This window comes from Lynx rufus, unplaced genomic scaffold, assembly GCF_022079265.1.
Source record: "Lynx rufus isolate CCGP_SWC_20201006 ecotype Redwood Valley unplaced genomic scaffold, mLynRuf1.p SCAF_8, whole genome shotgun sequence".
NCBI classification, from domain to species: Eukaryota; Metazoa; Chordata; class Mammalia; order Carnivora; family Felidae; genus Lynx; species Lynx rufus.
This window is the reverse complement of record NW_025814896.1, coordinates 78678141-78702693: the sequence shown is the minus strand read 5'-3', so window position 1 is coordinate 78702693 and position 24553 is coordinate 78678141.

Below are 24553 nucleotides of genomic sequence, written 5' to 3'. Positions count from 1 at the left end.
ACAGGATTTAAAGTGGGCTCCGTGCTGACAGCAGAGAGCCGGATGTGGGGGTCGAGCTCTCGGACTGTGAGATCATGACCTGAGCCAAAGTCGGATGCTTAACCTACCAAGCCACCCAGGTGCCCCTAGACTGTCTGGATTTAAATCCTGGGGCTCCCATCACCAACAGGGCAGCCCTGGACAGGTCACATAACACTCTACTATTCATTTTCCTCATTGCACCCCTCTCATATGTTTGAGGAGTAAATGGAAAAATGTGAAAAATACTTAGAAGAACATCTGCATATAATAGATGCTCAATAAATGCTAGCTATTATTTTTGTACAGTTAGAGTTCTAGGAATCTCGTCTTACCTGTCCATTTCGCTGATGGAGTCTGAGACCCAAACAGGTTGTTTACCTGCCTAAGATTACCTACTGGGTGTCAGAGCTAGGGCCTGTTCCAGCAGCCCTGGACTCCCAAGTCAGGGCTTTTTCCATCTAGCCGAGGTCCTGGGATTGGGTCTTTCTCACAGCATGATGTAAAACCCCATGCATCTTTTATTGTTTTAATTTTTTTAATGTTTATTATTTTTGAGAGAGAAACAGTGCGAGCGGGGAAGGGGCAGAGAGGGAGGGAGACACAGAATCTGAAACAGGCTCCAGGCTCTGAGCTGTCAGCACAAAGCCTGATACGGGGCTTGAACTTATGAACTGTGAGATCAAGACCCGAGCTAAAGTTGAATGCTTAACCGACTGAGCCACCCAGGCACCCCACGACCCCATGCATCTTATTAAAAATAGATTCCTGGGCCCCACCCTAGACTTATTAAAACAATTTCTGGAATGGTGTAGGAAAACCTATGCTTTAGCCAACCGCATGTCTCTCCTCCCTAGCGTCCACCCCCTACTTGATTCTTACGTACTTCAGACCTTGAGAACTGCCAGCTTAGCTTTGAGTAATTTGGTCAAAATACAGAAGCATCATCTGCTGCAACGTCTCCAGTCTTTCAGCCAGGCTGTTTGTGTCCTGCCTCCTGTGTGCCCTGCATGCTGCCCCATCATCCTGTCCTCAGGAAGCTTACAGATCTGTTGATCAGTGTCTGGGGCGAATGGGGTGCCGGTGAGAAGTGAGGAAAGCCAGTAGGAGATTGAGTTCTCAAAGGGAGGCTGAGATGACTGGTGACAATGACATTTAGAGGGAGCAGAGGCCAGTGAGTGGAGTCAGGAAAAACTTCAGCACAGGAAGGCCTTTGCAGGATACAGAGCTTGGAGTAGGCAAAGGAGAGAAGGGCAGCTCATCCAGAGTCACCCTTGGGTGTGGGTGGGGGGAGCTTCTGGGAGCAGATGTCACTGTGGGCAGCTGCAGGGGTGTGGAGTGGGGAGAATAGCCTGACTTAGCCAGTTACTAAGATATCCACCCTCTTCTTTTGATACTGTCAGGCTGCTCTTGTATGATTAAACAAACATCCTCCCTCCAGAGCTACTGTTGATTTGATTTTATTGGTGTAATTTTGGGGTGGGGTAGCCATGGGAGAGCAGTTTGCCCCTTGATATTCTTTGTTCCTGCAACCCCTGCAGGACAGCAGAGGCCAGCGTGGGCATGGTGTGGCTACAAGAAACGTGGGAGCAGCAGGCAGGCTGGGCAAGTAGGAATGGCCTGGTATGGCATGGGGGTGCCAGGTCTGTGGTGCCAGGTAGTCTGTTACCACCCTCCTGCACCTGCTCCCTGGTTATCCCCTGTCTGCTTGGAAGGGGTAGGGTGGGCTGACCTTCCTGGCAGATGTGGAAGAAGAGAATGCCCTCATTCCTGTCACTGGAGGTTGAGTAGATTTATCTGTGCTGCTTTACATTCTTTCTGGAAGCTGGCAGGGTATAAATTAGAAATAAAAATGGATTTATCAGCACTTTCCAAGTTCTTACCAAATTCAGGGGTGGTAGTGCAAGTACCTCTGAGCCCTTTAAGTCAGGGGTCAAGGTGTATGTGAGGAGAAAGACCACATAGCTGCTGCCATCCCCTGGGCCTCTCCCACTGAGTGGAGGGTCCCAGCCAGACATCCTGATGAAACAGGGGACATGTGCCAGTGGCTGATATTCCTAAGTGTGGACTGTAGACCCTTCACTGTGATAAGCCCTTTATGTAGGTTAACCCTTCAAGGTGGGTACCAGTATTGCCATTTTGCAGATGAGAAAACTGAGGCCCAACAAGAATAAGTCACCCAAAGACACACTGGTTGAGTAGTAAATTGGAATTAGAACCTAGGCAGTCTGGCTCCAGAGGTCCCACTCAAACATAGGCCATAGGACAACTGTCCCATTTGCTTGGAGGCAGAAGGGACTCTGTTGTGTTTTCTACTGGTTGATTGGAGAGACAGCTGATGTGTTTGGCTCTGTTTTGTTCAGTGGTGGCTGGCGTCAGCACTGTTTGTGGCAGACAGACTGGCCACTGCTGGAGGGCAGGGCCAGGGGCTGGTTGAATGGCTCGGCCAAGGCTCTGGCACCTCCGACTTAAGTGTTTGGTGCCTTTGTCTGCAGATTGTCAAGTGCTGCCATTTCTGCACTGCCCAGCCTTGATTGAGAACCCCTTTTTCATTACTAGCAAGCTCTCCCCTTGCCGTCGTTCTTTCACCCACTAAGTTTAGCATCCATCAGGGGTTCTCGCCTGTCACAATTACTACAGTGTATCTGCTCAGTGGTGGTTTTCTGTTTCTGTCACTTCTTCCACATTTGTTATTTGGAATTCTGCTGTAAGAAGTAGATGCTCCTTCTCCTCCATCTACTTATTTTGGAAATTATTTATTTATATTAGCATGGACTTGGATACTTACTGTATTTAACCCGTAGATCAGCCTTAAATCCTGTTGCCATGGTTTTGAGGCAGCCTTGCCTCATTTCTTGCCCGGATCACTGCAACAGCCTCCTAACTGGTCTCCTGGCCTCCAGCTTCCTTTGGAGCCAGACGTCACATGCCCTGAGGCTGTGTAATGCCACTCTGACCACGTCACAACCCTTCAGTTGCTCTCTTTGGCCCCTAAGCTCCTGTGCATGATAATATAATGACAACTAACATTTGTTGAATATTCTAGAATGCTTTACACACATATTCTCATTGAACCCTCAGAATACTTGGGTAGATCAGGTAGTACCCACCTCATCAGCAAGAGCAGCATCTCCCTGGTGCAAATGAAGAAAATGAAGCACAGAAGGATTAAGCAGCTTTCCCAGGGTTGCTGAGCTATTAAATGGTGAGCTTCTACCATCAGCCACTAGACTCTACCCCTTACTATGTAGGCCCTTGATGACCTGACCGTAGCTGCTTGTCCAACCACGTTTTCACCAGCCTTGACATTCATTGCACCTTCCAGAAACAGTTACTTGTAGGATTTCTCACCCAGCATTGCTGAGGGTCCAGATGACATTTCTGGCTGCAGTGTTGGTAGGGACATTGGTAGTAGGAGCAGTCTAATTGTATAAATAGTGGCCATCTGTCCTTCGACTATACATGAGTCTGGTAGTTCAGTATAGGCAACTAGATTGCAGGTCTAGGTGAATTTCTCACCTTACTTGCCCACACCTGGACTGCCTTCCCAGGCCTTCATTGCTTTTTCTGTTTCTTCTTTACCAGTCAGGGTAAGGTTAACCTATGCAAAGTTCTTTCTGAGCACCAGTCTGCCATGATGCCTTTCTTGTCAAATTTCTTCTCTGGGCCAATAGCATGTTGGTTCTACTTTAGATCTATAGGACATAGGGCTATAAGAACTTGTGGTCAAAGATCGTGAATTTTTTTTTTTTAATTTTTTTTTTCAACGTTTATTTATTTTTGGGACAGAGAGAGACAGAGCATGAACGGGGGAGGGGCAGAGAGAGAGGGAGACACAGAATCGGAAACAGGCTCCAGGCTCTGAGCCATCAGCCCAGAGCCTGACGTGGGGCTCGAACTCACGGACCGCGAGATCGTGACCTGGCTGAAGTCGGACGCTTAACCGACTGCGCCACCCAGGCGCCCCAGAGATCGTGAATTTTAACTTGTTACATGCCTTCACTGCCTGGGGAGTTGCCTCCTATAATAAGTGCGTAGCTTGAGGATTCACTAATTGATAAGTAGATGTGAGACGTGAAGAATGAGGACTCTAAGTTACCACTGTCCCCAAATCCATTATCTAAAACCTGTGGGGACATATGTGATTCAGAATACAGAATTTTTCAGATTTGAGCAAGATATTATGGTGCATATCCAGTATCATTTATAGTACCTCAAGTGGGGTCTGGGGAATTGTTCCATAGTCAAAGAAACTAATATTATTTTAGTGAAATGTATGAATATTCTAAGTGAGGTAAATAAATAATTTAAATGGATTCATAAGTTTTACTATCAAATAAGTTCTAAGAGAAATAGTTTTCTCTATTTTGGAATTGCAGATAAAGGACCGTGCACTGGCATTAAGGTATTCAACAGGTGGCATAAAGAGGCACCCACATTTTGTCCTAGGAGTTGACATGAAAGTGAATTCCGGGCATGAGCATGCCAAGGCCACTGGCACTTGAGAGCAGGGGAGTTCTGTGACCTTCACCTAGTTGTGGATTGAGACCCTATAGGACAGGCAAGTTGGGAGTAATTACAGTTGTCCAGGTGAGAGGGCCTGAGGGCTGGACTTGGATGGTGGTGATGGGACGGAGAAACAAAACTTGATGTGAAATGTTACAGAGACGGGCCATGGAACTTCAGGGGGCAGTTGAATCGGATGTTCCCAGATTTTGTGCTCTGCAGTTTGGGAGAGGGTTGATGTCCTTAACAGCCCTGGAGTAGAGGGGAGGTGGGCAGAGGAGAAGACGGATGCCTTTGAGCATGTGGAATGTACTCAGAGGCCATCCAGATGGAAATCACTTCTAAGAATAAAAGAGAAAATGAGTGTGAAACTACTTCTGACATGATACACGCTCTGCAAATATTGGTTACTGTCATCATTCTGTCTGATATCAGCCTATTATTTTGCAAGTATCCTCATCACTAGCCAGCAGTCCCCTGCTGTCCAAAGCTAGGCCCATTCTCAGGCCAGTGTTTGCCCAGTCCAGTTTGATCTGCTTCCAAGTCTTTCAGGAAAGCATCACATGCATGCTCTGTTGGTTTACACTGTCAACCTGTAAATGATCACTGATTTATTTAAAAGTACAGTTTTTGTCTCTGAGTGGATGTTTAGAGCTGGGGTTTCACCTGGGGATATAGGTTTCCCAGCTGGGTTATGAACCTGGGAAATAGAGGACTGAATGAGTATAGTGTTGCGCTTGGGTAGGTCGTAAAGTTCATCGTTAGCCTTTTAGAAGTACAATTCTACAGGTGTAAATAGTCACAAAGGATAAGCCCAATCTGTCCTTAGCCTAGCCAAGACTAAAACCCCCCTTGACCAGCAATCTCTGATCAAAATAACCATCCTCATAGTTAAGTGTTCCTGCTGTAGGGCTAGTTCACCCTTCTCATTTTCTTGGCTCAGACAGAGGTGAAGAGGACAGGACACATTCTGGTTAGACCTTGTCCTGCAGGGCTGCCTCAAACTGGGAGGACTGGTCCAGTGGGCCAGGTGGGTGGTTGTCTGTGTGTCTGGAGGAGTGGGCATGGCCTCTCTGTCTCCCCGCCTGTGCCTCTTTCACTGCTGCTGCTGGGAGCTCAGGACTGGGGTGCAGAGAGGAGACAAAGGGAGATGGGTTGAGGGACTGCATAGAAAGGGAAAATAAAACTGGCAGACTTGATTCAACTCTGATCTCAGTTTTCAAGGATTGCTTTGGGTAGAACCAAATAGTCCTCAGTAAACGGAAGCGTCATGTCTCTGAAGAAGTGCCAGCCCTCACAAATGATTCGCGTCATTGATACCCATTGTCAGTCCCCAGATACAAGAGGGTTCCTGCTCTGTCCTCCTTCTAAACCTGTCCTTCTACATGGATAGGGAGGGAAAGGAAGGAGACACTGGTCTTTGTCTTTCTCAGTGGTTCCAAAACATTTACCTTAAACACGCCCTGGCTGACCCAGCACCGTGTCTGCAGTTATGGGGAGAGGATGCTGACATCCATAAAGACTCTTTCTTGGAATGTAAATGCTCCTTTAAATGGCTGTAAACTCACTTCCAGAGATGGTGAAGGCTGGAGCCCTCTCTAGCATTCTTGGACTTTAACATCTGCTGCTCTCCCAAGGGTGTTCTGTTTTTTAAGGAGGAGATGCCAACCTCAGTGAGGGTCCCTGCCTGTAGGTAGATCTGAGCAACAGCTGTGATGGGGAGCAGTTTCAGCTCTGGCATTGATGTAGGGGCCTTTCCTCAGGAGGATGGAGAAATGCTGAGAGCTCAGAGGGCTGCCTCACTTTTCCTCCTGGCTCCCCAACCTGGCTCAGGTGGCCACCTGACTGAGAACACATTGGTACTCGTTTTTTGTGGGGGTCTGAGACCTCCTTTCTAGACCGATGATCATATCTGCCCTCATCTCACCTTGCTTTTCCAGGGAGAAATGGGAACACAAGGAATCACAATTTTGAGGTCTGCACTGGGGAGCAGCTGTGGGCATGATTGAACTTCTATTCAATCATGTACTGAGTACATACTCTGTGTCCTAGCTCTAATCTCTCTCCTTCCAGGTTCCTGAATAGGCCACTTAGCACCTCTGCTCCCACCTTTCTCTTCTTCATCTCATTATAGCCTGGGCCCCTGACTTTTCCAAATGCAAAGGGATCCTTTGCATTTTTGGCTAATTTGATTGGCCTCTGTGGTTTTGGACACTCTTGGCCACTCCCTTTGTCTAGAAAGTCTCCTCCACATTGACAAGTGTGAATGTACTCTGTTGGGCTTTGAGTAAGTTATTTAGCCTCTGTGAACTTTGATTGCCCTGGTGTGACAGTGGGAACAGTTGTAATGTAGCATGGAGTTGTGAAGAATAAGTGTGTGATGTGGTGTTTCCCCAGATGAGGTCATGAGTACTGTTATAGATAATGTTTGGTGAACAGCCAATTGGACATTACGGTTGTATATTTCATTCCAATGTATTTTACCAAAAATACACATCAAACCCATGATTATATTATGGTACTATGAGATTTTTCTCTTAATAATAAATAAGTAAATTTTTCAAAAGAAAAGCATTTAGCAAATGATACTATTAGTATACATGGATATGACCAACATCGGAAAAAACCCGAGACAGCACACGTAGAGGCGCTCGCAAGGTGCATGGCATATAGTAAATGCAAGTAATTAATTAATTATGATTGTCCTACACTCTAACCATGTTTTTTCCTGTCTTAGTTGGATTCTTTTCCTCATTCTGTGTAAACATACACTCACACGCATAGTATATGTGGTGGTGTGTGTGTATATAGAGACACTATAAATATATAGTGTGTATATATGTATACATTATAAATGTGTGTGTGTGCATATTTGTATATATATATAGAGAGGGGGGATATGTGTGTGAGTGTGTGTATATATGTATATATATCTATAGAGAGAGACAGAGACAGAGAGAAACTTAAAAAATTTTTTTACTGTTTATTTATTTTTGAGAGAAAGAGAGAGAGAGACAGAGCCTGAGCAGGGGAGGGGCAGAGAGAGAGGGAGACACAGAATCTGAAGCAGGCTTCAGGATCTGAGCTGTCAGCACAGAGCCTGATGTGGGACTCGAACTCATGATCCGTGAGGTCATGACCTGAGCTGAAGTCAGATGAGTAACAGACTGAGCCACCCAGGCACCCCTTGAAACTTTCTAATTACTCTGATTACAACCCAGATATAAGTCTTTCAGGAGAGGGGAGATGAGCATAAACTGAAATAAAGGAAGACATTTTCTATAGAGGAAAACATGAAGGGAGATTTTTCGTGTCATCAGTGTGACCCATTGGAAATTGTCCGCTTGTGACCTTTATTTTCCAGGCCCAGTATCCCCCAAGGCCTGGTGGTCAGCCCCTTGGGTGATGGGAGAAATGAAACAGTGGCAGCCACGTGTGGGTTAGGTCTCCCCAGGGGATGCCACAATTCCTGGCTCTCACCAAGGTCTCATGTTCTTACAGGGTGTGAGCAGTTAACCTGCTCTGCCAGTGGGCTGAGCCAGGAGCCAGATCCCTCTGATGTTAGCGCTGCTACCAAGAGGGACTTATACAAACACACACTGATCCTCCACCAGAACTGTGTTGTAAGCCACATCTACAAATCATAAGCATATTTGAAATATTCATGACCATGTCCCATAGCAAACCCTGTTGCCACTCAGTGTTCCCTGAGCCTCTCTGGAGCAGCTCAGTCAGTCTCTGAAAAGCCATCCCCCCTCCAAAGGGATTGGAGCTCTTTGGATCCTGGGATTGCATTAGGATTTAGTTCTGGACCCTGTGCCAGGTCCCATAGACTTGTGTCAGAGTTTTTATGCCTGTAGGACAGTGAGAGAAATTTACCAAAATGTGTCATCCTCATGGAGATTTAAATCTACCTAACCCAGTGCATTGATTAATGGTGTAATGGTTGCAATTCTGTTGATAGTGTATTTTCTGGAATGAGAGATGGAAAGAGTTGAGTAGAAAATCCGCAAGCTTCCTCATCTCGGCTCTCTGGGCCCACCTATCCCCACAGCCAACCAGTGGGCCCAGAATGCCTAATCTGGATCCTGAGCTGGAAGCAGGGTAGGTAGGGCTGAAAGAGATATCTTCTCCAGAACTCTGTCTCTCTCCCAGGGGACCTCTTGAAGAAACCCTGCGGCAGAGAATTTTTGTGCTCTCCTTATCAAAGAGAAGGATTTCATTTGCTTGTTTATAAATGGGTGCTGTCTAGTAGTTAAATCTGCTTGGGGACTAGGGTGTGAGAGCGTGTTTGAGAGTTTCTTGTTGATAAATACCACGTGGAAATGGAGTTCTGCTGGCATAAGCCAACTCCTGAAAAATGGGTCCCTTAATGTCCTCTCAATGAGACTGGCTACATGACAACTAGCCCGGGGAACTAAAATACTGGTGAGAAATTGAAGCCATACATCTGTCTCCGAGTGCGGCCTCATCAGCTGTGATTGTTAGGTGTTAAGTTGAAGACTCTACAGCCCTCTGGTCTTGCTTGCTGTCTGATGAATAACAGCTCGGGAATCAGCCAGGGCAGGAAAGGCTGGTGGTGGGTGCTGCTGCTGCCAGGTGCTAATTTTATATATGCGCCGCCCCCCCCCCCCACTGGCATGCACTGAGGGGGGGGCCTCAGGGGAGAAGAGAGACCCAGAGAGCTGGTGATTGCATCAGTCAGGGTCGAGCCAGGGAAATGGGAACCACCTGGGATGTTTCACAAAGAGGACATTTAATGCAGGGACTTGGTTACACAGGTGCTGGAAGGAGGGAAGGACTAGAGCAAAAGGAGAAAGTAGGGTGGTTGTGAAGGAGCAGAAGAAAGAAGAGGCAATACCCAGAGATTAGGAAGCTGCTAATCCCCCTGGATTGGGGTCTGCACCTGAGCCCACGGCTGTGCTCTTGGAACCGCCGAGGAGGTGCCGGCTGCCACCCTTCTGGGCAGCTGGGACCAGGAACAACTCTTTCCTGCTGCCGTTATGGCTACTGGCAGCCAGAGCTGGAGCTGCCTCTGATGTCCGAGAAAAAGGCGGGGAGCTTTTCCCTTTCTCCCACCTTCCTGTCACCCACTGGTGCCTGACTTGGCAGAACCTAACCAGAAGCTGCTGGAGAGTATGTGAAGTGTAATTTTCAGACTTTCAGCCCCAGTGGCCAAGAGGAGTATAGAAGGACCTGTGTAGAACTGACAGGCAACAGAAGGGTTCTTGGTTTCCAACTTGGCTCAGTGACGAGGGCACGTTCAAGATTTAAAATCCATTGTGCCCTGAGTATGTATTTGTTTTTTTCTACAATTTTCTGGAGAAAAGAAATTAGAGGTGGAAAGTGGTCAGTACTCCATCCAGGGCAAGAATGTCTTTCTGCAGCATTCAGAAGCATGGGAAGATGGCCCTTTAGCTGTTGTTTGAACATTTCCAGTGATGGGAAGCTCACTGCCTCAATAAGGTAGCCTGTTCATTTCACAGCTAGGCAGTTCTTCTTGGCAAGAACTTTGTTGAGCTGAAACCTGTCTTCAAGGAACTTCTGCCCACAGGTCCTTGTTTGCTACATCATAAGTGATTTCCTCACCCTACCTCCTCTTTGCTTTGGGAAGCACCATGTGTTATGCAGACAAGGTGGGCTTTGGGTTTTGTATTAGTCAGGAGTAGGCTTGTCCATGAAAGATAGGACCCTCTCCCATCTCAGAAGTGGGGGAGACAGTTCAGGGTAAGTTGGGGGCTCTGCCCACTGATTTTCCAGGGATCCTGTCTCCTTCCACATTTCTACTCTGTCAGACCCAAAGTATAGCCCTCATGCTCATGGTCCACGATGAAGCTAAGGCATTACATCCAGGTGCCAACCAGTAGGATGGCTGGGGTGGAGGTGAGTGGGATGCTAGTTCTCCCTTAAGGAAGTGTTCTGGAAGCTATCATTGGAAACTTCCACTTACATTTGATTGGCCAGAACTTCATCACATGGTAAAAATTTTAGCTGCAAAAGAGTCTGGGAAATGTATTTTTTATTGGGACAGCTAAGTGCCAAGTCAGAATTTCTATGACTATGGAAAAGAAGACGACAGATGTTGGGGCACAGCGAATAATCAAGTGGCAGAGTCAAGTTTTTGACCTAACACAAGTCAAGCAATGTGCTAGGTCAGTGCTTCTCACACTTAATATAATGTGAATCCCCTGGGAAGTTTGTTAAAGGCAGATGCTGACTTAAAGATCCCACTGGGACCCGAGATTCTGCATTTCTTTCAGGCTCCCAGCTACTACCAGTATTGCTGGTTGAAGGACCATACAGTCCCCAAAGGGCTGAACTCTGGAAATAACAGTGTTGAAAAAGATGAACAGAGGTTCATCTTGTACCCCACAAGTGGAGTTGAACCCCAGCCTTTTTACTGTAAACCTACCTCTTGGGGATACAGTGAGATTTAAAGAACTGGCTCCCACTAGGCGCTTAACGTAGCCTCCAGTCTGCCTTTGGAGAGGCTCCCCCGCCTGCCCTCCTGGAGGGTACAGATGACAGGGCTTGCTCAAATCTAGCGTATCAGCCACAGACTCTAGAACAATGAGCAGAGGCGGTTTCCTGAGAGCCAGGAGGGATCTTCCTTGATTGCGGACAGGGAAGGTCCACTGGGCACTGACGACAGCAGAGAGGAAGCTTCAGGCTGGGCATAGGGCAGTACAGCAGAGAGTGCTTCCTCCTGTGCCAGGGAGGACCAGGGCCTGAAAGCAACCAGACTGCCACCACGGGCCTGCCCAACTCCCCATCTGCTCAGGGAGAAAAAGGACGTGGAGCAGAGGCAGGAATTCAGGCAATTAATCCTTTATTTAAAGAATAATAAACAGCCAGATTTTACATACTGAAAGAGGGAACAAGGTAAAAGGGGTTAAAAACTAAAAAGCAAGGACGGCAGACACCAATTAACACAATGCTAATTGACAATTTCCCCAAGCTTCCATGAAACATGCCAGGCCGATTTCCCCAATTGCTAATTAAATCAAACCGCATACACAATACTAATTTCCCTAACTTAGGGAACTCAGTAGACAAATAAAATGAGGAACTAACTTAAACATTTTGTCAAAGTATGGGAAGAAGGATGAATGAAATCTTAACATGAATAAACTTTGGCTTCATGTAAATGTGTTAAACTTCTGGCATGTTTAATGAAGTCTTGAAATATCCCAGTATCTCCGTTCTACTCACAATTGCATAAATGCACTTCGCTAATCACAAAATAATACACAGCAGTCCTCTTAAACTTACGTTCTCTCCCTCCAGTGAAGGGTACCCAGCGCATCATGGAAGTGACATGTAAATTGCACCATTTAAAAATTATAAAATACCTACTTAATTACAATTAAAAACAAAGGAATAACTTTTCTTTAAAATAGTCCCTGAGGTTCTTTGAGCTAGAGTTTGGCTTTGTGAAAAAGAGAAGCCAGTCACTTAATCACATAGTTGAGTGTAGAGGCTGCTAGCCTTGGCTGGTATTCTTGCAGTCTCCCCTCCCCCCAGCCCTGCACTCACACTCCCTCTGATCTATCTCAGGGGCCCCATCGCTCCCTCTTCCCACTAGCCCCCACTGCTTCGTGCTTTGAAGTGTCCCCTTTACCCTCTGGGCTATACTCAGGGCCCACTAGATGCATTTGCATTGAATTATGCCAACACAGAATGGGGATGGATCTTTGAGGTCATCTATCTAATTCGCTCATTTTACTATTGTGGAAACTCATACCAAGAGATGTGGATGTGTCTAAGATCTGATAGCTGGCCTTAGGCACCCTGTTTTTTTTTTTAATTATGCAAGAAAGATATGGTTATCTGAATAATCACAGATAATACTTGCACAGTACTTACTATGTGTCAGCCACTGTTCTAAAATCATCCCATTTGATGCTCACAGTGGTCCTGAGAGGCTGGTACGATTATTTCCCCATTTTACAGATAAAGAAACTGAGGCACTGGAGAATTAAATAGCTTACTCTAGGTCACATCCTTTAGTGGCAGAACTAGATTTAATTCTAGAAAGACTGATTCCAGGTCCATGCTCCTAACCACTCTATTAACCTGCTCCTTTGTACACCGATAAGAAAATACAGACCAAAAAAATAAAGTAGAAAATGAGAAGTAAGCATCACTTGTAATAATGCTACCGAGATATAACCATTATTAGCATTTTGAACATATCCTAGCATAGTTTGTCCTCTTTCTTCTTACCTATTAAAAAGAAATAGAATCAGACATGTTTAGATGCTCTCAAAGGACTCCCTTGATTTTTATTTTTTCTTTCAAAAGTATGCTATGACTAGCTGTCTCTTGCTGATAAATGCAATGTGCAACATAGTCAGTGGTTGAAATGCATTCCATTGAATGGATGTGCCACAATTTATTTAAGCTGTGCACCATTGATGATGTTTAGGTTGTTTTCTTCTTTTTTATAGTATGTTGCAGTGGACATCCGTACAGAAACGTCTTTACCTTGTTGGCTTTTCCTTATGATAGTCCCTTCACTAGTAATATATGGAAACCCGAAGATCTGAAAGTTGAGAGGGTGGGAGTGGTAAGTAGGGATAGGGGACACTCCTAGATGTACAGAACTAGGAAGCTGGATTCCCAGCCAGCACTGGAGGAAATCTTGACTCCCTAACTTAAATGTTTCACCTCAAGCCTGCCCTTGTGCTGCCCCAGTTTCTCGGGGATCACTAAGGCAAGGGCCAGAGCCCTCAAAAGATTATAATAGGAGACTTACCTTTGTGGCTCAGGAAGCTGTTCTTGGAGGGATAAGTGATTAGCTTTAGACATAGAAATGTCTTAGACATTTTAAGAATTATTTTAGGATAATGGCTTTTTATTGGGGTACCCGGAACTATGCTGTTGGTGAAATTTGTTTCCATGGATCTGCATGTTCTACCCATCCGCCAGAGGGGCAGGTAGCCATCCCTGCTCAGCCTGGGATGTAGGCACCGGAGACGACCACGCACAGCTGCAGAGCTAGGCTCTGTGGCCTTTTTGTTTGACTGGCATCCGTAATGCATTTGTCAAGAGGGAGGCTGCTTATCTGTCCTTGTCCCTTCCTGGGACAAAGGCAGACCTGTCACCGTCAGATCAAGGGAACTCTGGAACCGTGTGGAAGGACAGCTGAAAGTCTTTCTCGTTCATTGTGATTTATCATAATCACTGACCCCTCCCCCAGGATGAAATAGGAATGAAATAGTAATGTGATAGGTTAATGCTGATAATTAAAGAGAGTTTAAGACCAGTGTGAGACTGAACTGTGTGTGTGGGTGGTTGAAATGGTTGTTTGATGTGAAAGTCAATGATTGAATTATTCAGAGAGAGTGATTTCCAAATGATAATTTTACACTTTACATAACTGATTTTGATTTATTATAGTGGCACCCAGTTGAGCTGCTTTAGTTCTAAGGGCCTGTCAGCTTTTCCAGCTTTTCCATCCCAAACCTCTGGTTTGGAGCCCAAACACACAAAAACCTGCTCATGTCTGAAAATTTGACATTGTTGTTATCTCTCTGGCTTGGCTTTTCCCCCTCGTCCCTCATAAGAGTTTATGGCTTGTTTGGCTTTGCAGTTTATAATCTGGCAAAGGAGTGTGTGTGTGTGTGTGTGTGTGTGTGTGTGTGTGTGTGTGTACGTGAGTACACACATGCCTGTGTATGTGTATAGCGAATGGCCCAGATAACCTGATCTCTCCTTCCCTCTCATTGTGGCTTTATGAAAGCTTTGATCTTTTGTCATTTAGTAAGAGGTAGAGCCATGCTGGGAATGGGGCCCCATGGGCAGTTGGAATGAAAACTGGATCACAGTGGCAAATCACAGTGCTGCTTCAGAACTGAGAGGAGAGAGTGAAAAGCGCCCATGAGTCCTACTTCAGGATCAGCCCAAGAGAAGGAATGCAAGACTTTGAACAGATACGAACTTTTGCCAAGTAAATCCATCTGAAAAATCAGGCCTCCAGAGGCTGCTGCTGCTTTTCCTCTAAATTGGTTCTGTTGGAAGTGATGCAAACCAACACACAGATCTGTTGATCTTTTCGGGAGCGGTGTGGGATGCAAGGGCCATGCGACAGGCAAGCAGGTTACTTACCCTCACATATCTGCTTGCTTGACACCATACCTCTACAACCCCCTCCCTACCCCACTTCAGCCAGCATCCCTCCATGCTTTTAGGACAGGGGATTGCTTATTCTTATGGACAAAAGCAGTGGCACAAGAACCATTCGTTAGTTGACAAACTAATTGAGCAGTTATATATGGTATAATAATAGGGACAAGAGCTGACTTTTATTGAGTGCTGACTTTGTGAAAACTGCCTTTAGGACTTTATCTGTATTAACTCATATGATTCTCCTTAGACCCTACAAAGTAGTTCTGTTTTTTTGACCCATTTATTATTATTATTATTATTATTATTATTATTATTATTTTAATTTAAATTCAAGTTAGTTATACAGTGTAGACTTGGCTTCAGGAGTAGAACCCAGTGATTGACCTCTTACATATAACACCCAGTGCTCATCCCCAAAAGTGCCCTCCTTCATGCCCATCACCCACATTATACATCAGGAGACCAACAGTAACTAACTTACCCCTGAGGGTTCAGTGTGGCATTTTGCTACAGTGCCTGTCTTAGTGAAAGATGCCACATTCCATGGTAACTCCTGAAGTAAAGGTGGTCTTTGCTTGCCTAGGTTGCAGGTTTGTGATCTATGGCTCCGAAATAGGAATAAAGCAGCCCCATGCAAGAATATGTTGGAAAATTGTGGGGCAGCTAGAGGAGTTTGGGGATGTCGAGGAAAGGGTAGGGTGAGTGGAAGGCAGAAAAAATGAGCCAGGACACCTTTGTGGAGGAAGGGGCAGGAGGGGCAGAGGGAATGGAAGCATTAGCAAAGGGTTCTGGAAGCACAGTCCAGACCTTCCCCTTTGTGTTCAGCACTCAGGTCAGATTCCCAGGATGACAGGTCCTGAAAGGAGCTGTCAGTTCCCTAACCTGTGGAACTTGTCAACTGGACATTGTCCCCCCTCTCTGCTTTGGTCTAATTTTATTGATTGATTGATTATTTTTTTAAATGTAATTTATTGACAAGTTGGTTTCCATACAACACCCAGTGCTCATCCCAAGAAGTGCCCTCCTCATTGCCCATCACCCATTTTCCCCTCTCTCCCACCCTCATCAACCCTCAGTTTGTTCTCAGTATCCAAGGGTCTCTTATGGTTTTCCTCCCTTCCGCTCTGTAACATTGTTTTTTTCCCCTTCCTCTCCCCCATGGGCTTCTGTTAAGTTTCTTAAGATCCATCCACCTATGAGTGAAAACATATGGTATCTGTCTTTCTCTGACTGACTTGTTTCACTTAGCATAATACCTTCCAGTTCCATCCACGTTGCTGCAAATGGCCAGATTTCATTCTTTCTCATTGCCAAGTAGTATTCTATTGTATATATAAACCACATCTTTTTTATCCATTTGTCAGTTGATGGACATTTAGGCTCTTTCCATAATTTGGCTATTGTTGAAAGTGCTGCTATAAACATTGGGGTACATGTTCCTCTATGCATCAGCACTCCTGTGTCCTTTGGGTAAATTCCTAGCAGTGCTATTGCTGGGTCATAGGGTAGTTCTATTTTTAATTTTTTGAGGAACCTCCATACTGTTTTCCAGAGCAGCTACACCAATTTGCATTCCCACCAAAAGTGCAAGAGGGTTCCTGTTTCTCCACATCTTGGCCAGCATCTATAGTCTCCTGATTTGTTCATTTTAGCCACTCTTGCTTTGGTCTAATTTTAATAACAATTTAAAAAAATGCCTGAACTTGGGGTTCAGTTACCACTGGAAGTGCCTAGTGCTGCCTGCCTCATAAACCTGGTGGATTTCAAGGAGGGGAAGTTAAATAATTTAGTTTGGTAGTAATCAAAATATTATTTCTATAGCAAAATAAGTATTAATAAGTCATGGAGTAGAAAACAAAATTCTAATGAATTCTTAAGATAAAGCATGGGATTTCTAAGAACTTTTTCCTTTCACTGAGCTGGGCTGTCAGACCCCTGGCAGTGTGGATCCACTCTTCTCTGACCTTTGGAGTATTTTGGGAGAGAAGCAGGAGCAGTGCTGCTGCTCAGTATCCCCCAGCCTTGCCCACCAGTTACCTAGGGCTCCAACCCAGCCCTCTCTGTGTGTGACTCCAGGGGACTCCCAGCCTCAGACTTCCACCACGCATAATATTCTATAAAGGAAGACAGGAACCCCAGAGGCCTTGGAGAAAAAAGAATAGAAACATAGGACTCAAAAGCAAAAAATTTTGCACATGCGAAAAGACAATGTAAACAAATTTATAAGACAGATGACCGACTGGGAGAAGATATTTGCATCCCATATAAAGGATTACAATTCTTAATATATAAGAATTCTTAATATATAAGGCCTTACAAACAGAAAGTAAAAGACAGCCCATAGAAAAATGGACAAAAATATGAACAGGTAATTTACAGAAAAATATATATCAGTGGCTGATAAACATTTGTAGTTTAAAAAAAATTTTTTTAATGTTTTTTTATTTTTGAGAGAAAGAGACACAGAGCACGAGTGGGGGAGGGGCAGAGAGAGAGGGAGAGACAGAATCCAAACAGGCTGTAGGCTCTGAGCTGTCAGCACAGAACCCAACATGGGGCTTGAACTCACAGACCCTGAGATCATGACCTGAACCGGAGTCAGATGCTTAACTGACTGAGCCACCCAGGCGCCCCTGGCTGATAAACATTTGAAAAGATACTCAGCCTTACTAGTTATTAAAGAAATGTTAAACACTAGCATATAATTGTTTTTTCACCTAGGAGAGTTGCAAAAATGAAAACACATTGATACTGACAAGCATTCAGGGAAATGGGCAGACATATATAGTATCAGTGGGAATGGGTATATGGGTACAGACTTTCTGGTGAGTAGTTTTGCTGGATTCCTTAGAATTTAAAATGCTCTTGTGTAGTACCTAAAAAATAAAATAATAATAGGAGTATTGTATCTATATTAAGGATATATGTATAATGACATTCTTCACAATTCTTTGTGAAATGGCTGTAATTTAAATGTTCATTCAGTAAGAGGGGAAATGGTGACATGTACAGTTCCATGCAGTGATGGAAGATGATGCATCATATTACCTTATTAGGCAAATCTTTATATGCTGATATGAGCAGAAACACAGTGCAGGCCAACAGCCTGATCACTTGCTTTTTGATTAAAAAAAAAAAAAGATGTGTGTCTATATATGTTATGTTATTGAAACATAAGTACAAATCAGGAAAGAGCAATGCACCAAACTCCAAAGAGGGCTGTAGTTGGTGAGATTAGAGATGGCTTTTCTTTCATATGTTTTGTAGTGTTTTTCAGATGTTAAACAATACGTGAACAAATGCATTTTGTGCGCTCATTCTGCCCCCAGTATTCACTATTTTGTGTTCCTGGTTAGGTGTCCAGATGAATATCCTTTCCCCCCTTACTATACTCATCGTATAGTACTACACTCATGCCCTCTTGACCTCGGTGTTTCATCCAGCCTCTCTATTTTGCAGATGAGTGTGCGAGGCTCCGAGGGACCACGTGTCTCCATTTCCTGAGGACAACCTTGGTTTATCTGTCATCTCAGCATCCTGTCTGGTTAGTTTTCCCCTTCAGTCTCAGATGTGTTCTGTTCTGGACTATAAATTACACAGCTCCGCTGCTTAAAGAGGCCAGATAACAGTTGAAGTTCACACAGTAGGTGAGAGGTGGAGGCAGCGATTAAACTCAGAGCTCCTAATTTCATTGGATTTGGTAAAAGGCAATTCTTGCCCTCAGTGAGCTTCTAGTAACTTTTGACGAGAAAAAGTATTTTCTCACAAAGGCAGGTAGTTCTCTGGAAAATACTGGATTTAGAATCAGGCTGGATTTAATTTTTAGTGCTGCCTCTAGTTACTGGCTGTTCTCTGAGCTCAGCTCCTTTTCTGTAAAATGGGGTTAATAGTGCAGGTCTCAGGGGATTGATGTATTAAATACAGTGCTGAACATAATGCTTAGTACATGAACTTCATTTATGAAAAGAGCAGTCCAGAGTAATTCTAAATAATGTAAAGCTCTAAGTGTGTGGAATTCTCTGTCATACAAAATGAAATTTTCAATGTGTCCAGGCACCCAAGGACACCAGGCACCTTGAACAAACCCGTTCTCATTTCATAGATGCTCTTTCCAAATATCTGAGGGAAAATGTGTTTTAAGGATGCTGGAACATGGAAACACTTTGAGTTGCTTGTCAGAAGTCAAAGTTGATGGCTAAGAGCTTTGGTTCTCTCAGGTGTGTGGTGTGGAGTCAGAGCCTCTTGCAGTCAGAAGGGAACTTGGAAATGATGTGGGGCCACTAGGGGCAGACATGGCTCCAGCAGCCTTCGGTAGCCAGAACCTATGCTGTCCTGCACTGATCCTGTTGGGAAACAACCACAAGAGGTCTTCTGGTCCTCTCTCTGGTCTCTAGCTTTCCTCCTGTAGGAGTCCTAGCTGTGAAGAGCCTCTGAAAGGCCACATCTCTCTTAGAGCACCTGCCACCCAGCTGGTTAGAAGCCTGGGTCACAGGTGCTTCGTGGCCAGTTCACACCCTCTGTGTCCCTGGCAATGGCCAAGTGTGTAGGTAAATACCTCTTGTGTTTCCTGCTCAGTACAGTAAAGGGTTTTTGGGTTTTCACTTCTGAACTAGCAACAGGAAGGGACAAAGGACCTGGATGAAAACAACAACAACAAAAACACTTTTTTACACTTCAGAGGGACACTTGGTCTTTGCACATTTGAACCTAAAAATCTCCCTCATTCTTAGCTCAGCAGTGAACAAAATTTAGAAGGGTTCGTGGGTAGTTTTAGTTTCCATTTCCCATGTTTTCTTTCCTTTTAGTTTGTAGCATTTTCTTCTGCATCTTTCAAAGAAGGTAGAATATTCCAGCACAACAAAGGCATATTTTAAAGGGCTACATGCTGAACATGAACTAATATTATTGGACAAAAAGTTTTAGACTATTCTGCTCTTATGTTTATCACAACAGTAATTTCTAATATTTTGTGAACATTCGTTATGTGCCAGACACTGCCAAGTGCTTTACAAGCATGATCTCATTTAATTCTATTAAGAACCTCTGAGTTTGATGCTGTTATTATCTCTGTTATTCAAGTGCTGAGACCAAGGCTTAAAGAAATTAACTTGCCCAAAGTTCCCAGCTAGAAAATTCCAGAGTCTGAAGGCAGATCTCTCTGATGTCAACAACCATGTCTTAATTGTATATTGTATTGCCTTCCATCGTGCCTGTTAACCTACAGTATGCCAGGCAGTGTCCTAAAGAAGAGTTCTGTTGTTGGCAGGTTTTGACGATGAATTTCAATGGCACACTTGAAATATTTTTGCCCGGTTCTGATTGACACCTCCCTCTTCCTCCACCTCCTTCATTTTTTTTTCTTTCCTTTCCTTTCCTTTCCTTTCCTTTCTTTCTTTTTTTTTTTTTTAGAAGGAAGTCCCAAATACCTGCTGGTTGCCATATCTTCCAGCTTATGTGGTCAACATTTAATTACATTAGCATTTGTTTTCACTAAAAAGTAATCACATTACTGCCTTTCATGTCACATTAGTGAAAATGGATACCAATATGATACATATTAATAGAATATGATGGGAAATTGCTAATACAATTAGACTTTCACATTTTATTAGTTCTGGAGTGACACCATACGCTGAAGAACAGCTCACTTTAGTGGTGATGAAGAACAAGGTGGAAAGTGGTAGATGCCTTTCTATCCTGCATAGACAGAGCAGGCTCCCAGGGGGCCCTGGTACGTTCATGGGGCCCCACGCTCAGTTTCTGAGCCCCACTTCCTGTTTCTTCCTGTAACATGAGCACCTTTTGGATTTGGGCTGGGAGAGGAGTTCCTCCTTCACAGCCAGGCTGTGTTGCCTGACTTGTGGTCATTAAAGTATCATATGACATGATACTGCCTGGGTGGCCCCAGATCAGATAGAATTAATATTTTATTATCCCTTCTGTGGCAGGTGCTGGTGAAGAGGGGGGGACACAGGCAAGGAAAATGTCCCCAGGGCCCTTCCCAACTCTCATCCGCAGATTTCACATAGGCCTCTGTCTTTGTTTTGGGGCCTCAGGAGTACCATTTGTTGTTTCGGCTTCTCAGAGGTCCCCCTGTTTTCCATTCTTTTCTTCCTGCCCATCCCCCCTTTTCTGCATTCACCCAAGTGATCTCTTGGAGGAAATCTCTTCACCATGTCACTGGTGGACATCTATAGGCTCATTGTTTGAAGGACAGCTACAGTTTATACTCAGTCCTGGTTAATTGTCTCCTGCCACATTAGATCCTACTCCTGTGACTTTGTCTCCTTATGTCCCCCACTTGAAACACTGTCCAAATCCAATTTGTCTTTTAAGGACCATTTCAAATCGTACTTTTTCTACGAAGCCATCCCTGTGTACCGTAGGCTGATGTTACCCCTGAATCGAACATACATTTGTATACTTGCTTGTATGTTCTCATATGACTTCACTAACAAGTTACAGTGGCTACTTCCTGGCCTTGTTCAAAAGAAAAAATGTGATTCCAAACTGAGAGTGAAGCAGACATAACCTTGTAAAGTTAGTGTTAGACTTGAAAGGACACGAGGGCCACTGTGGACTCCCTAGGGTATGGGGTGTGGTGCAGTCTGATTAAGTAGCAACAGGGACTCGGAGAGGGGCAGCACCCTTGCTTCCAGCTTATTTCTTGGCATTTTTATTTTATCTGTCTTACCCTAGAACAAGATCCAGAACTTGGGACCTTGGACGGAAAGGCTGTGTTGTGACAATTGGGAAGACAAACTGTGGCAATTAAGGGAGATGCCTACTGCCTCGGCAAAGGATTCATTTTGAGGGGAGGGGAGGTAGAGGAAAAGAGATAAAGGTGGAAATGGCTTTTAAGTAATAGGTAATTTGCTGTGGAGAAAGCTACACACTGTGGAAAAAATAAAAAGAGACCTTCTAGCCTCAGAATAGTTAGGCATCCTAAACCAGTATGGCAGCAGGGATTTCACTGGCCAGCCTTTTCTTGCTCCTCTGCAGGGAGGGCGCCATGGGAAGCTCTGAGAGAACAGCGGAAGGCAGCTGACTGGGAACTTGCCCTCCAGAAGCCCATGACGCTCCATGGCCTAGGAGCAAGCTCTCTGGTCTGCAGAGTGGGAAGGCCGTGTGTACACTTTGGATTTCTGTCTTGAAGAACTGAAGGATGCTACATTAGGTGATGTGTAAGGTCACTTCCTCCTCTGTAGTTCTGTAACTCTCCTGAAGAGTGCATATACCTGGTGTCAAATGAGAGATCCTGAGCATCAGACTAGGTGTTGTAGTTTGCAGAGGTGGGTAAGGATATTGGGGTGGGGGGACCCCATAGGATCTGGATTGCTGGAGCAGGAGGGCTGGAGGATGCTCTCAAGAGCAGGAGAAGGTGCTAGCAAAGGTGGGTGGCAGGAATTTCCTGCCAGATATGGAGGGTTGTGAATAAGAGGATTTCTGTAGGGAGGCTGGATTGCAAGGCTGGAGCCAGATGGTTGGCAGCATGGGATGGCAGCCTAGAAAGTGGGGACTTGACCTTGTAGGTATAAGGAAGCCAGTGAAGGCAAATCCTGTCTTTTGCTGGAGCTTGGCTCTCTGATGGCTCACAAAGGGCTCCTAGGAAGGCAGCCAGTTCTGTCCAGTCAATTGTGCAGGCCCTGGAGTGCTGGCAGATGATCTTGTTGTCAAAGCTGGGGGTCCTGTGGGAGGTGGGTGTGAAGGAAGCCAACCGGGGGTGGGGTTGGATGTTGGATGAGTAGGTTTGCTTATCAGTTTTCAAAGTGAAGGGTAGGCTGAGGGTGTAATCGGGGGCCTCTTTTAAAATTCATTTTCAGTCTGCCTCTTAGAGGGTGAGAAGCTTTCAAAGTAAAGTGAATTAAGTCCTCGGATAAAGTCCCCAGTCGGCATGGCATCGTCAGTTCTACGTCTCCCATCCAGGTGTCTGGGCTTTCTCACTCTTGCCTTTTAAGAACACACAGAGACACAGTTTGAAGGTGACTGTGGGAGCGTGCCTGGCTTAGGCCGAGTCCCACAAGATCCCACACAAGGTGAGAGTAAAATTGAGGCAAGGGCCAATGACTTCGTGAACCCCAAGAGTCCTGACCCAGTGTTCCAGGCCTGGGGGTTCTGGCCACGAAATGTCCCCTGAGGCGGAGAACCATTTCATTAGCGTTGCATCACCACTGCTGCCGTCACTGGGAGGATAACCCAGCATCAAAACATGCCATTGACTGGTGTGGTCCTTTTTATTTGTTCTCCTTCCTCCCAGTGTATTTCCTAAAGGCGCATGTAAAACGGGTATTTGTAAGTTCCGTGGATTACATATTGAAATCGTTATCACCATTCAGGCCACTATAACAAACAATACTGATTATAGAGCAGGGATATATTTTGTAATTATAATGTTCTTCAAACTTCTCTGATTGACACTCAGCGTATTTAAACAGGGATGATCAAAAATTATGTTCACAGCGCGGGCCTTGTCTTCCCTTTGGCAGCACAAAAGCTCGCCTCAGTAGGTAACAGCCACCAGGCTGCCTTTGAGCAGCTGTGTCGAGATGGGATTCAGTTTCTTTGGGGGTGGGGGTGGGGGAAGACACCCCGGCTTTCAAATCAAAGACAATTCAGTTTAGAGAAAGATGTACCTTGTGGAAATAAATAAAAGGAGGCGCAGTGTACCGTTAGCTGGCCGTCTTAAATCAATAATGCAGGCAGTCCATCTTGCATGCCCATTCAGCTCCTCACTCATTCTGAGCGACGGGGAGGGGCCCCCGCCTTCCAGCCTGGGCCCACAATAAAAGCCGTTGTCGAGAGATGTCCGGGGATGCAAGTGAATCTTGCTCTGCTCTTCAAGGCCTCTCTGGAGCTGGCCTGGCAGTGTGCCTGCCAGAGGTCTCAGGATGTTAATGTCCTTTACCTCCAGAGCACATCAATCTGCATCCATTATTTTGCCAAGCAGGGACACCTGGACGGGAGGCTCTATTTTCTTTCAGTGGCCCCTGGCTTATAAAACAAAACCAGCAAAGAGCACGTAATCCCTTTGAGTATTCTTGTGGTGTGCCTAATGGGGGCTTTTGAGAGTGCCAGGTACTGTGAGAAGACTCTGGGAAAGAAAAAAAAAAAAGGAAGGCAGAGTTTTTTAATCATCTTTGTTTACAAAGTGGTAACATTGAGTCTTGAGTCAAAGGGAATAGTTTCCAGGTAGAAAAGTCTCGGGTTTGTTTTTTGTCAGCTGCCAGCTACCAGCATGTCTCTCCTCCAAACTTTGCACAAAATCAACTTACCTTGATTTAAGTAACAAAGAAAAGGACTTGGGGGTTAAAAGGGTGGGAAAGGGGGAAGCTTTTAAAAGATTATCCTTTTGGAGTTTTGATAGATTAAGAGGGTGATCAGACTAGGCAGCATCTTAATAATAGGGCCATGTGAATTTTGGCTAGACTAATGGAAGCTCTTTTGTCAATTTCCTGTACCCTGTACTTGACAGGACTCAGGAAATGGCAGGACTGGCTCACCTTTGATACCTAGAAGGGGCTTAATGAGATTTAAAGATGTGCTACCATGACTGGAGTTTCCCACATTAAGTTTAAGTTACACACAAACTCCTCCTTTGCACCAGTCCCTAGCTGGCTTTGTTGCCTGTCTGCCGGAATCCAAAACGTGTTTTCTCTATAGAAGTAACAGCTGAAAGTGGGCAGCTGAGTTTCTGAACAGAAATTGTTTTTCTAAGAAGGTTTTTTTTTTTTTTTTGGTTCCATTCAGGACTGTGTCTCTGAAATATTATCTATCATAAAAAACATGACATGAATTTACTATGGCAGTCAGCTGCAATTTTTAAATACACTTGTTAGGTTAGTGAGTAACATCTTCCCTTCCCAAAGAGACAGAGAAGAGAGGGAACATCAGACTGTTA